We start from the raw sequence: 15,874 nt of genomic DNA, 5'->3' as shown, positions 1-15,874 counted from the left end.
AAGGTTTTTGGAGGGAGAAATTTTCCAGCAAATTTGATCATAGGGGAAGCGCTCATCTGTCAACAAGGGTAAATAAATTTCTAATGGAAGCAACTAAAGCTCTCCCCTCACCCAGCAGCTGTCCAGCCCTCCCACTTGTGTGGCTGAGGTAGCCTCCATTCCACCTGACTGGTTGGCAACCACTCTACCAATATACCATACTGGGAGATCACCAAATAGATATTTTACCATACTAGTTACCTTTCAGACCTCCATTCTGCCATATTGGGGTGGCTGCCAAACCATCGTTTTTTTCCATACTGGGTGACTGAAAACCAAACCACCATTCAACCATCCTTGATGTCAATCATCATTTAACCCTATGATCTGTTAAGCAGTTCGCCATATTCCACCACACTGGATATCAAACATACCATAATTCCACCATGCTAAATACCAACCAACACACCTCATCTGGTGCTAGCACAACCACATTTCTACCACACGAGCTGCTAACCAAACCACCATTCATGTTATGCTATCTACCATCATAACCCAAATATGTAAACCCCATACAGCTAACACATCCAGATATCTAGCAACCCTATACAGCTAACACACCCAGATAGCTGTCAACCCTATACAGCTAACACATCCAGATAGCTGTCAACTCTATACAGCTAACACATCCAGAGAGCTGACAACCTTATACAGTTAACACACCCAGATAGCTGTCAACCCTATACAGCTAACACACCCAGATAGCTGACAACCCTAGACAGCTAACATTTCCGTATACATATAACTGACAACTCTACGTATATGAACACCTATCATACTGACAACCCTCTAGAGCCTCAGTATGTCACATCCAACGACACTTACAACAGCTTCACCGGTCAACAAAGTCTCCACTGACAACGGTCTCAGTGGTTGAGAAGAGCTAGAACTGACAACAATCTCAGTGGTTTATCAGGGGATCCACCACTGGTGACTTCTTCAGTGGCAAGCATACCCGACACTACAAGCAAGCTCAACTTCTGACAGAACCCAACAGCTTTTGGTTCACCGTTCGGTGAGGGTAAAATCATCCGGGTTTTTAGTTAAAAGTTTCCTGTGGAATATGTTCTCTCAGGAGGGAACTAATATGTGAGCCTGACTTTCAATAGAAAACTAGCGCATCATGTGAGTATAATACTCTTGTGGATTTAACAAAAACCCGGATGTTCAAGCTTTTGTTAGATTTCTATTCACTTTGCGTTGAATAATCTTTTACTAAAGTTACTTTTTACCTAAATCCAACTGAATTGGTTTCATGATTACTCTCGTTTGCTCGATATCCATTAATATATGCGGTAGTGACATAGCAGTTTTATCATTCACTCTAAAATACATGCTAATCCTCGTTTCACCTCGTTATGCAGTTCAACGATTCGAACAGTTTCCTGAAACTCGTCCATCACCTTTGGTGAAGCAAAGTTCATAACAGAGTAACTTGAACGTATAAAATAATTTTTACGTCTAATTTAGCAATGAATTACAGATAACAGTGAAAGTTATTTACAGATAACAGTGTAAGTTATTTGTTTACGTTGTATGTTAGTAAATCTTTGATACGAATCCTCACTGCGTCTCATCCCAACCCTGATCCGCTGGCTTTGTTGTAAGTGTAGTTCATCATCATAGTCTTTTCTTACTGAACATCATTCACAAGAAACTACAGTTTAGTGTTCAAATGTTTTGGGTTGATTCGTCTCTTTAAAAGTATAGGATTCAATACTGACGTGGCGGCCATCACTATATGAACCGATGGGGATAGCAGTCCTGAGTGACGCGTTTTCGAAGCTGTATCGAACCCTTTGTTTCGACATGGGTAGAGAGAGAGAGAGAGAGAGAGAGAGAGAGAGAGAGAGAGAGAGAGAGAGAGAGAGAGAGAGAGAGAGAGAGAGCCTGGTGACACGCCTGGTCGAAGCTGTTCCGAACTCTCTGTCTCGAATGGCAGAGACACGGGTAGCTCGGTACGGCCTCGACCAGGAGCGTCCCAGGGAAACACGAATATCCCTGCACTTTTGCCGGCAATTCTACATTGTCCCGTTATTCATTCTGCTTTTATCGACCAAACTATCAAAAGCAATTTTTTAATATCCGACGGCAAGCACATCGCACAAAGACCGAGTTGTCAAATTGTCACATCGAACAAAAAAGCGTTTCGAAACATGCAAGTTTACACGGAAACAATCGTATGAAATGTTACAAATAAACAAGGCAGCGATACACATCCCTTGCTCTGACGTTTGTCAACAAAACCCCTGAATGAAGTGACTACCATAAGGCATTATATTCAAAAGATCTGCTTTTCAGCTACGGATGAAACGGCTTCGAATGCCCCGTCCGGACTATCTGAACTGTTAATATTTTCAGCACGTCTTCATACAACGCCCTATACATACAACCTTTTTCATCCTTACCGTCTTCATATCCTTTTATCCCATTTGAATTAGCGCCGTACGCATCATGCGAAATCAAGGTATTACGTATTTATGACGTTACATATCTTTAAAATGAAGATTGTGAGGTCAAGATAGTCGTTGCGAGGGTAAGGGCAAAGGTCAAAGCTAGGATAACAAACGATTATGTAGCAAATTACGTATTTCGTAAAGTGGATCTACGTATGACGTAGGTCCACTTCCCATCAGCTGTACAAACTATTTTCAGATGCAAAAGTACGAAAAATTTTGACGACTTAATCGTTTCTTTTTCTCATAGTTCAAGAAGTTTCTCATGTCTGGCCAGACTTACAGAGTCGCTGAGTGAAATGGTCGCTGTAACTACCTGTCATATGTGCATCCAAGGGGCAGTGATGGGTTGTATGTGCACATCCAGGGATGCGCACGCAGGCGGGGACATCAGAGTGGAAGGAGGAGGCGGGGATGGAGAGGGGGGGAGGGGGGAAGAGACCGCCAGTATGCATGGTGCAGGAGGGAGTTGGGGGGGGGGGGGGGAGTAGCAGGGGCGGTGCCCGTAGGCGAACATGTGAGCGACGGTGAAATGAAAAAGTTATTTTTTTCAGAATATATAAATATTCTCTCGTCCTCCCGCAAAATCACTTTCGTATGAAGTGTCTTTAAACTAACGTGTATGACGAGAGAGAGAGAGAGAGAGAGAGAGAGAGAGAGAGAGAGAGAGAGAGAGAGAGAGAGAGAGAGACTATTACGGCAGTACTGGTTGAACTCCTAGTACGTGACCCGGGCAACGAGGCCTATGAAGGTTACAGTACCAGGATCGGCACACAGTGTAAACAATATACCAGCACAGTAATGATAACCTTATCAATAAAAAAGTTCTGAACTGATTATGAACTTTGAAACGCTTCGAACACCTGCTTCTCTCGGTTATTTGAATCTATGAAGCGACGCTTTGGATCCGTCAATGTAATTTGTTTGAAAGTTTCGAATACGCATTATTGAATACACGTACCTTAAAGATAATTATATATTTTGGGCTAAAATTAGGGTATAATTAAATCATGACACCCTTATTAAGCCTTACATATAATATTTGATCCAATTATCATATCAGAACAGAGTCCCTTGATAATCACTAAGTTCATATTCTTTTTTCAGTGAAAATAAAAGTCAGTGATTTGCTTTCCGTCAATTTGTGAATTAATTGACTTACTCTACAGGAAAATGTTGCAGCCATCATCATTACTTTATATATATATATATATATATATATATATATATATATATATACATATATATATATATATATATATATATATATATATATATATATATATAAGGGGGTCCTTAACTTTTCACCAACAAATTTTAGCGAGACTTGTTACGATCTGAGATTTTTATCCCTCGAACTTCTAATCAAAGTCTCGAATGAAACACAAGGGGTTTCAAGTGAAACACTCGAGTCTCGAATGAGACAGAAATCTAGAATGACGAAAGGGTTCAAATCAATTACTCCACAAAGAGTCCAAAGTGGGGAGGCCTCTGAAGTGCAGGGAATATCTGGGTTTGAGACGTATTAATCACCCTTACCCAACACCCCAGAGAGAGAGAGAGAGAGAGAGAGAGAGAGAGAGACAGAGAGAGAGAGAGAGTGAGAGAGAGAGAGTGAGAGAGAGGAGCCCAGCTTCCTTTTCTTACCCCAGACAGGATCGTCACCCCAGCAGTGAGAGTCAGAATCATCTCGTCAATACAAAGAATCACTTCGAACATCAGCGTTACACAACACCGCACCGACTACCTGTGTCTTATATTTAAAAGCGGAATTCATTCTTTAAAAAAAATAATCTTAAAACAATGGAACGAGATTGAATATGTGGTTACCTCTGATTATGATCACCTTCGCTTGCATATACTTGCATTGGATCCTATTTTCCGACTTGTAGCTGCGTTGTTCGCTACCTAGCAACGTAAACAACAGAGTCTAAACATAGACACACAGGCTTCCTTTGTTTACCGAGTTAGCACTTCTTGGCTCACGTACCCTAAACACAACACACAAGCTGGAAAGGAATTTCCCCCGATCTCTTACGATACATAGTGAGGTGTCTTAACATCCAACGCAAACAGACGTCTTGAAGTAAGATTAATACGATTCCATGTTTGTTCTTCGTCGGCCAATACCTAACAACGCAACCAACATATACGCTAACCATGACAAACAAACACTAAGTATAAAGAAAACAGGCGACAGTCCATGGTTTATATAGAGGTTACCTGCTGTTAGTGACACGAATGGCTGGACCAAACGAAAGTGTTCGTGTTTCGTGGAGACCTGGCGATCCTACGAACAGACACATACATCACACGAAGACTTTCACTAACGAATCCCTGCACTAACAATCTCATGAACACTAGAGAAAGAAAACCCACGTAAGAATTTGACATTTACCTAATTCCTTCGTCGTCCTGTAATACGACACTCAGATCGTCGTCCACTTCTCCGTCAACACGACACTCAAATCGTCGTCCACTTCTCCGTCAATACGACACTCAAATCGTCGTCCAATTCTCCGTCAACACGACACTCAAATCGTCGTCCACTTCTCCGTCAACAGCGCCGTCCGTCCGTCCGTCCGTCTGTCTCTTCGTCGTTGTGTGTCCGTGATCAGACCATGACACATCCGTCGCCTCACGGTTCCCGGACGACACTGACGGTGGCTCCCTCACCTGCACAACGGCCTCCAGGCCAAGCAAATGCACGGGGCCGGGAGCTAACGATGGTAACTACCAGTCCAGTAGTCGTTACCTTAGCTGGTGGGCGATTCTAACCTCTATTCACGTACACATAGATAAAGGATTTCCATCTTTCAATATATTTGAAGTGTGGTTTTGCGTTTCTTTTTTCATATTCTTTCATTGTTTTTTACAATCCAGGTAAACGTTTTACAGTTGTGTACACGAAATATAGCTTCATTCATCGTCGTGTTCAATAATATTTTCAAAACGTTCTGTTTTAATGAATATAATCCTTTTTTATAACCTTGTTGTGCATGACCGATATCATCATTTATACCGGATTTGTTATAATTAATTTCACGCCATTGGAATTCAATTTCACTCTACTAATAGCAGAGCGATACAATCCCTTTTCTCTCATAACAGATTCGTTTCAATGGAGACCTTAGCTAATATGGGAATGGGAGGAACCACCTTAAAATAACCCAGACAATATATGTCAGACAAGTGTGCGAGAGTCGTCGATGAAGGCGTAAATATAAACACTTCTGGGAGAGAATGGGACCCCGCTAGGGGGGGTATTGAACTCCATATGCATTCATTTCACGACCGAGATCTCAGCAAGATGGCCGTCATACGGAGGCACATAATGCATGGGATTTGTTGAAGATGCTGACAACATTTTAATGCAAGACCAGACGCGGGAGAAAATGCAAGCGTCACTAAAGAGAGTCATGGAGAAGTGACCCAAGTCTGGCTTCATGATGCCCCATGAAAAGACAAGACGAAGCCATGACGAGAATGCGGAACCTGCGTCCAAATGCACATATCATCCAAGACAAAGGTATAGAGAACGGGTGTTGTGTGTCCACTGTGTGGGTGTATTGCTACGCCTGATGTAGCTGTGTCATGCTACACCTGGAGGAGAGTGTAGTGTGTAGCGGGTCGTCCGTGATGACTGGAGAAGACTGGAGGCTGACAGACAGAATAATCAAACTGCATCACAGTCTTCAACCATCAAGATAAGGATATAAAGAACGACACAGGAAAATAGCCCAATTATAGGAAGACCTTTTATAACCACTAATACCCAATAAATATCATTAAAGTGACTCTGACGCACTTGCAAACTCTATTTATGACTTTATAAAGACTGAATCCTTCTCCTCCACATCACTCGAGGATCTGAAGGTGAATCGATTGTGTGTGAGTCGTAGATAATGACGGAGTTCCTATATACAATCAAAGCCTTTTTAATGATCGTATTTCCTTCTCGATAATATCGACACAATTTAGTCATATCTATCGTGCACACCATCTTTACCGTGCACACCATCTTTCCGTGCACACCATCTTAACCGTACACACCATCTTAACCGTATGTGTGTGTGTGTGTGTGTGTGTGTGTGTGTGTGTGTGTGTGTGTGTGTGTATGTGTGCGTATGTGTGTGTATGTACGTGTAGTTGTATGTATGATGCGTGTATGCGTGTGTGTGTTCCTCTCTGTATTTTCATTTATGTGAATCGTTTCCTTCGTGTCTATCCTCACCTGATGGTCACCCATTGTATCATCAACTTGGCTTCAGTATTTGAATTGATCGCCATTGTTTCCACGATGCTGGTAATGACAGAAGCCAATCTATGTGTGTGTTTGATGCTGTCTTGAGTGAATCGGGCCTAATAGCTGATGCGCGCGCGCATACACACACACACACACACACACACACACACACACACACAGAATAATTCATCCATAGAATGAAAACCAAAGGAAGTGTGAACAACCTCTCTTGCAGTTTCTGTTGTATTCTTCATCCTACGTCTACTGAGTGTTTATTAAGGCTATTCTTTAAGTCCCCGTGACTACTCTGTAAATGGTAGATTATCTACCTTCCCAAATATTCCTAAACTATTCTTTAATCTTAAGGTCTTACCTCAGTAATGGCTTTATTCTAAATCTTACTGGAGTCTTTATCATCAACAGGACCATCCACCTCTTATGATAATACCAGAATATATCATTTGTAAGAGGAAAAAATAATTCTCTGTTTTCCTTCTACTTGAAGACCTTGTCAGTCGTGGTCCGATGTGTCTTTCCCGTCCATCTTGAGGAACGTCTGCTGCTGGTGCGCTGCTGAGCGCTTCATGCTGGAGGCCAGAGCGATCTTGTCCCTCATCTGGTCTGTGTCGAGGTGTCCACACGTGAAGGAGACCCTCTGGCCTGGTCGTCTGTCCTATTCATGCTGTCATGAAGCGGCGTCTGTCCTCTCTCATATGTTAAAGAAGAGGCGTTGTCTTCCTGCATATGTTAATGAAGAGGCGTTGTTTTCCTGCATATGTTAAAGAAGAGGCATTGTCTTCCTGCATATGTTAATGAAGAGGCGTTGTCTTCCTGCATATGTTAACGAAGAGGCGTTGTCTTCCTGCATATGTTAAAGAAGAGGCGTTGTCTTCCTGCATATGTTAAAGAAGAGGCGTTGTCTTCCTGCATATGTTAAAGAAGAGGCGTTGTCTTCCTGCATATGTTAAAGAAGAGGCGTTGTCTTCCTGCATATGTTAACGAAGAGGCGTTGTCTTCCTGCATATGTTAACGAAGAGGCGTTGTCTTCCTGCATATGTTAATGAAGTTCGTCTGTCTTCCTTGGCATTAAGAGGAAGACAGGGATTTCAAATCCCTGAATTATTGTGAAGCGATGCATCACTGAAATACAACCTGGATTTGTCTTCATTCGTTTTCTTTGACGTCCAGGTCTAACGTAAATTATATTCGTGTTTTCCACAGGATGAGTATTTATATTCTTATCTTCCAAACGAGGAATAATCTGCATTGATGTGTTTGATACCTGCACCGTCGTGTGGGACAACTTCTTTCACTAAAATACTGGAAAACTGAATCAACTCTTGAGCACAACGGTACGACCCTTGAACACAACGGTACGACCCTTGAGCACGACGGTACCACCCTTGAGCACGACGGTACCACCCTTGAGCACAACGGTACAACCCTTGAGCACGACGGTACAACCCTTGAGCACGACGGTACGACCCTTGAGCACAACGGTACCATCCTTCAGCACAACGGTACCATCCTTCAGCACAATGGTGTGACCATTGAGCACAACGGTACGACCCTTGAGCACAACGGTACGACCCTTGAGCACGACGGTGTGACCCCTGAGCTACGACTCTTGAGGTTGATGGTCTGGCCTTTGACCTGACCCTCAAGGGTCAGGTTGAAAAGTCACGCTTAGGAGATTAGACAAATACCTTTTGTTTACGTTTTTCCGTCACCGCTAATAGACTCATTAGCATAAAAGAGTCTGGCAAACATTGGCAACATAACTCATCACAGACAAAAAAGCTTTGTTTATGTTTCTCTTTGTCCCGAAGCTACACGTGTGTGTTTGTTGATGAAGAGGAGCCTGGGAATCAGGGGTAATGCCTCGTCTATGTTGAATCTACTGGTAATCAAACAGTAATGAAGTGTTATTAGGATGGGTGATTATATAAGTAGAGTATAATCATATTAAGGAGAAAGTCAACTCTCACAGTTTTCTAAACTTCAGTAGAAGTTTTGGAGAAGAGGGTTCCATATTTGACTTTACGATCAATTTTGACTTCTCCACGCAAATTCTGTTTAAAGACAAATATTACACAGGAATAGTGAGGATTAATCATGAGCTCTCCACCGAACTCATTAACAAAAATGTTGATTAAGAGGATATGTTCCAGTGAGGCAATTGTGCCGAGTAATTAAACAAGAATGACGATTGGTTAATTAAGAAAATGTGTTTGATAATCTTAATAGGTTGCAGAGTGTTTCTAATTCGTAATGACAACATCAGAAATTCTGAAAGAATTAAATGAAAGGAAGATGCGTTCGAGGTAGCGTTAATGTAGCCTTTTATCAAATAACATTATGATTTCCTAAAGGAATTCCACAAGATAAGTAAAGGAATGCAGGAGAGCAGAATGATAACCTCAAACGGTTGGTGAGAACAGAGTCAAGTATCCAATAGATTTGTACAGGAACACAATAGACTATAACAAATAGAGAATCCATACGCCATCATGCACCTGTTCGCAGATCTATCCGCCTCTAGTGATGAAAAGGCCAAAAATTAATAGAAAATCTATCAAAACGCAAACGCAATAAAATTCAAAATACACATGAAAAAAAAACAAAAATTGGTGTATCCAATTAACTTTAAACCAGACACTAAACACAAGCGATTTTATCCCCCATAAAAAAAAGAGAAATAACTGCATTCATGGCTGGACATCAAAGGGGACATTTTCAACGCGGATGAAGCGTATCTGCGACAGGTATTCCACCTGGACAAAGCTTCAGCGAGAAAGACGGTGTTGATTAATTAGCCTCCAACATCACAGAGAGCAAGAGGCCATGTCGATCAATGCTGATCAAAGCGGGTCAGCCAATATAGAACCAAACTGTTGCATTATACAGCGAGGGGTTGACCCCCTGCTCCACGACGTTACGACCCTTGAGAACGAAGGAGGTACGACAATCAGACACAGGAGATACGACCCTTGAGCACATTGACGTAACTTGTGAGCACGACGGTACGACTCAGGAAGGGGAAGGAGGGTCGCGTCGTCTTCCTAAAAGGCGTTGAGAACTGCCTCTAGACACGACTACGTACCTCAACACTGAAACCTCAATGTGGTAATGTCATCATGAAACACATCCGGGTATTTATATTTCGCTAATATACACTAACAGTCGAAGATATCAAGCCATGACAGACTCACTGACGACCATCTGTGGGTGATCTCTCACTGTGTCATATGATTATCATCACCAGACTGCATCTTGTGATATCAAGGCCCAAGTGTTCATATTTATGCGTTTATATAGTCGTGTGTGTGTGTGTGTGTGTGTGTGTGTTGATGTAGTTTTGTCGCTTCTCTCGCTTCATCTTTTCCCCAGACCTTTGATGTCCTGTAAAATGTGTCTGGCACAAGGGAATGACGGACTCCCCGTGACCCAGGTGTGGCTCGTCACTCTGGAAAAGTTACCCAATTACAGACAAATGGAGGAGGAGAAAACTGATCCCCTTGCCCCTGGCCTCGGCACCTCCACCATCAATATATACATATATGTATATATATATATATATATATATATATATATATATATATATATATATATATATATATATATATAGACATCCCATCCTTCTATCCACACACGATACTGGTCGACAAGGTAAACACATTTCCTTTGGTTACGTCGTAATGTTATTCCTTGATACAGTCCATGTGAAGAATTCGTCTTTGTGGGATGACCCCACTCAGTAAATTATATTACGAAGAAAGTTGTATTACGAAGATAGCAAATACACACACACACACACACACACACACACACACACACACACACACACACGAGAACCCTCCTGAAGATCTCTGCTTCAAGGGAGATTTGACTGGTGTTCCGGATCTGCGTCTTATATTCAAACCAGTTCTTCATCATGCACTGAAAAATCCACGCTCCTTCACTTGCTTACGGCAGCAATTAACTTACTCGAATAAACTTCAAACTTCTATGGAAAAAAGTGAAGCGCAAAATTTGCTGATACTTGTAAAAGTAAGAACTTGCTCACTTATCTTACTTATCTCACATATTCTCCTTTATCTGTGGTGCACATGCATATATATATATATATATATATATATATATATATATATATATATATATATATATATATATATAAAGATGGCAAGGTCTTGCAATGACATTTCTTAGTATTTCTACCTGTTGCTCTCTCTCTCTCTCTCTCTCTCTCTCTCTCTCTCTCTCTCTCTCTCTCTCTCTCTCTCAATCACGTGGGTAGAGAAGGGGGAACTGTAATCTCGATGGTCCCCCTCCCACCCTGCAGGTTATTAGTGAGAGAGGCAGTCCAGGTTGACGACTTTATTCCCATCAACTTCTGGTCCTGGTCAGACGGGGTGTGGGGGACCCACCTTCCCCCACACCCACAAGTGGGGCCCACCTTCCCCCACACCCACACTGTGGGGGTCGTACCTTCCCCTACACCTACACGTGGGGCCCACCTTCCCCCCACACCCACACTGTGGGGGTCGTACCTTCCCCTACACCCACACGTGGGGCCCACCTTCCCCCACACACACATTGTGGGGGTCGTACCTTCCCCTACACCCACACATGGGGCCCACCTTCCCCCACACCCACACTGTGGGGGTCGTACCTTCCCCTACACCCACACGTGGGGCCCACCTTCCCCCACACACACATTGTGGGGGTCGTACCTTCCCCTACACCCACACATGAGGCCCACCTTCCCCCACACCCACACTGTGGGGGTCGTACCTTCCCCTACATCCACACATGGGGCCCACCTTCCCCCACACCCACACTGTGGGGGTCGTACCTTCCCCTACACCCACACGTGGGGCCCACCTTCCCCCACACCCACACTGTGGGGGTCGTACCTTCCCCTACACCCACACACTCCTTTTGCGTACTCCTGATGGCGCAACTCGACATTACACCCAGGCAGAGTGTGACAACACTGACGCACATGACAATATTGACGCTGGAATGATTTTCACGATTTTCTTTTTTTTTTATATTTAGGACAGACATAAGATCTGTCTCGCCATTCCCCGTCTGCACACAGACAGACAGACAGGCACGAGCTTCCGTTCTAGTGGTGTGTTGTTGACCATGATTCACGCATGAGACCGCCCGTGTTGGAATCCTGGGCAAGGCAGTCCGCCCAAAGCATATCCTAGGTATTCATCCTCCCAATAGAATTAGTCGATAAATGGGTATCTGGCTTAGGCTGCTGTGTGTGTGTGTGTGTGTGTGTGTGTGTGTACGTGTGTGTGTGTGTGTGTGTGTGTGTGTGTGTGTGTGTGTGTGTGTACATATGTGAGTAAGGACATGATACATATTTACATGGTTAAGAGACTGGGCAACACGAGTGTAAAACATTTTCCACGTAATATACAGATAGTAATTCCCTCCCTCACACACACAATGCACGGCCCCTACGCACATACCCGCCCCCCCCCACACACATCCCCTCACCACCATCACAGTTATTGAAGGCGAAGTTTGACCAGCTGAGGTAGTGAGGTGAGGGAAGGCCTAATATCTGTGGAGGAAGACTCGCAATATTGACAGAAAATGTTTCTCTACATCTACAATGGCGACTTGGGATATAAGTCAGAGGGAAAAATATATCAGAAATTGTATCTATCTATCCGTCTTCTGTCTGTGTACATCTATCTGTCTTCTGTCTGTGTATCTATCTATCTCTCTTCTTTCTGTGTACATCTATCTCTCTTCTGTCAGTGTATCTATCTATCTCTCTTCTGTCTGTGTACATCTATCTCTCTTCTGTCAGTGTATCTATCTATCTCTCTTCTGTCTGTGTACATCTATCTCTCTTCTGTCAGTGTATCTATCTATCTGTCTTCTGTGAATCTATCTATCTGTTTACCTGTTCATCTACCTACCTACAGGTGTTACCGGGCTCCGCCTGTTTGAGGTTATACCTCGAGAGAAGAGTAATCTTATAGAAATTTGCATCATCAATACTTCACAAAAGATAGTACAGACTAGGCAAAGGAATTCTTGATTCAAAACCAACCATCCTCCTGTTTCCAGGTTCTGGGGACAATATATATATATATATATATATATATATATATATATATATATATATATATATATACACACACACACACACATATATATATATATATATATATATATATATATATATATATATATATATCTTTGCATTTCACTTTCCTGCGTAATATCGTACATCTAACGTGCCATCTGACCAGCGCCTGGGTGGCGGCATCAACTCTCACTGGAAGCAATGGTTGCCCCCGGCCCTCCACTGGCAGCCTGGCAGGCATTATACTCTCCCAGCAACCTCTCCCACCTCTCCCACCTCTCCTACCTCTCCCACAGATTCTTCTCTCCCCCTCACCAACACCACCGCCACCACCAAACCACAAGGCGACCCATCCACCTCTGCCACATGTTCAGGATTCTCTCTCTCTCTCTCTCTCTCTCTCTCTCTCTCTCTCTCTCTCTCTCTCTCTCTCTCTCTCTCTCTCTCACACACATAATTCATCACCATTACTTTCACTCTCTCACCGTTATTCTTCTGTCAGATATTTATCATGTGGACCGCCATTTCTCATTTTCTTTCTCGGCTGTTGTTTTAAATCATGATTTTCCTGATGACCCGTTTTCTCTTCTGTGCCCCTTCCTCCCACCTTCCTCCCTCCTTCCTCGCCTCTGTCTCTCATTCCTCCCTCACAATCCTCCAGTTTAACCCTCTAATTCGCCAATTCATTTCTCAAGTCAACCATCTTTCTGCTTTTCCAGGTACTGTCATTTCTATATATATTTTTCTCAAATTTTTCTTCATCTCTTTCATTTCATTTTTACTTGGTATTGTTTAATTCCATCTTTTATTCTCCTTGTATTTCTCGTATGGACATTTGTTTATCTCACTAGTACAGTTTCATCAAGCTCCTTCCTACATTATGTTATATACGTCAACAATGTGCAATTCCTGTGATCTTGGAATCCACAACCAATTTTCTGAAGTGTTGAGAATCCCATTTTCTATGTTTCTGTTGTTATCTTCATTTTCTGCGTCTGAGATCTTTAGATTATACAATGACTATTCTTGTCTCAATCATTCATATCCTTTCTTAACTTCTCACTTAAGTCTTTACCTGTTTTTGCTGGACATATTAAGAGTCGTTTTTGCTGTCACATTTGGACGAGTAAACATGAAACTGTTATACAATGTGACCTTTACGTCTTCCTCCACATATTTCAACATTTTTATAGCGTTTCTGGTGCTATTTTAAAGATCATCCCATGATCATATAATACACACACACACACACACACACACACACACACACACACACAACACACAAACACACACACACACACACACATCTGTCTAATTCGCTTTTCTTGCCCGAGTTGATATCCTTTCTCTCTGCCTCACACCATGCGTCGGGTTGCTGGTATTCAGTCCTACAACCTCTCCTTCCCACACTTCACAACCCGTAGCTCACACAACTCGCTCTCCGTCATCCTAGATGTTCCTGCGGTGAGCACAACGCCCTAGCCCTGCCTTCTACTAAAATCTCGTCGTAAAGTACTAACTCTGTCTCTCTTCCTCTCTCGCTCTCTCTTGCTTCTCCTTCTTTATCTTTGTCTGTCCGTATTTCTCTTTCTCTCTTACACCCCTCTCTCCTCTTCCACCTCTTCCACCTCCTCCTCCCCCCCCCCCTGCTCTGCCCCAGACCCCTCCCCTCACCCCCCAGTGTGCGGGGTCCGCCCTGTAACACGTGGACAGGTTTGACCATTATGATGGGAGACAGCTTGTCACACAGTTCCCCCTGTAACCTAATATGTCCCCCCCCCCCTCCTCCTAGGTCATCATATATACAGAAATGTGCACCCACACACACACACACACACACACACACACACACACCCACACTGCCCACTGGAAAGACATACAGGTAAAAAAATCTTTACGATTTCAGGCGCCGATTTTCCAGGCAGTGTGGGCGACATGTGTGACACGGTGGATGTAATGTGAGGAAGAGAGTCTCATCTGAGATGTCTCGACCCTCTGTACGTAGGCCAGGTGGGGGATCAAAGCCTACATATAGAGAACGGCAATGATGTTTGTTGATGTTCCTTTGAGTTCGTCTCCTTATCTTCTTTCGTGGACGCCTTGTGTGTGTGTGTGTGTGTGTGTGTGTGTGTGTGTGTGTGTGTGTGTGTGTGTGTGTGTGTGTGTGTGTGTCCCATGTAATTACTTTCCATCAAAACCCCTCGGAGTCTCTCTCATATACAAACCCAACATATCTAGACTACTTCCCATATCTCTAAGACTACCTGACTGATGGTCTGAATCTATAATAATATTTTTTTTCTCTCAAGAATCGTAACATTTCGCTCCGTCATGCTGCACGTAGTTGACATCGGGCACTCCCCTTTAAGTCCGAGACCACATACTTAGTGGAAACAGTCATTTGAAAGACTGGGGTCTCGAACCCCCGGCCAGGAGTACCCCAGACTATCAGGCTCATCAAATGATCTGTGGAGAGGCAGTGTTGAGGTAAGTGTAGAGGCAGTGTAGAGGCAAGGTAGAGGCAGGTATCATACATAATAAGAACCTCTTGCCATACATGCACTTTACCTTCTGTGGACTTTTGTATACATATATAAGATGATGAACTTTATGTAAGATATCAGAGAGGACAGATACATGTTATCAAGATATGAATATCGACCATAAGGATAGATACACAGCAAGAAACATGGGGTCAACCTCTCAACGCTGTACACACACACACACACACACACACACACACACACACACACACATTTCAATCTTACTAAGGAAAACTAGACGAGTAAACTCACTTCCCTCATTTCCTCTCGTAAGTTAATCTCGTTCAAGTTTACTTCGTTCAGATATCTAGATACGTCTCATCACCAAGCAGAGAGTACATTAATCGCTAGTGATACAGACGAAAAAAAAGTATTTACACATTAGAACCACATGGAGTGATCGAAACTTTACCTTACGAACGAAAACAAGAGAGAAGTATTCGTTATCTTTATTGGTTCAAGATAAAGGTTT

At 43.0% G+C, this 15,874-nt stretch overlaps 1 protein-coding gene across 2 annotated transcripts in view; it reads right to left on the bottom strand.

Annotated features, from left to right (window-relative positions):
* The window catches only part of LOC139763419 (uncharacterized), a 203,999-nt gene that overhangs the window by 164,524 nt on the left and 23,601 nt on the right, over window positions 1-15,874 (bottom strand). Inside the window, exon 1 of one of the 2 annotated variants that reach the window (XM_071689444.1) lies at window positions 4,894-5,157. The exons of the other annotated variant lie outside the window; for it this stretch is intronic. The gene's annotated coding sequence lies outside the window, so the exon portion shown is untranslated. Of the gene's footprint in view, window positions 1-4,893; window positions 5,158-15,874 lie in introns of those variants that run through there. 2 annotated transcript variants of the gene reach the window in all.

Source organism: Panulirus ornatus, chromosome 47 (assembly GCF_036320965.1).
Source record: "Panulirus ornatus isolate Po-2019 chromosome 47, ASM3632096v1, whole genome shotgun sequence".
NCBI classification, from domain to species: domain Eukaryota; kingdom Metazoa; phylum Arthropoda; class Malacostraca; order Decapoda; family Palinuridae; genus Panulirus; species Panulirus ornatus.
This window is presented reverse-complemented; position numbering and strand designations above follow the sequence as displayed.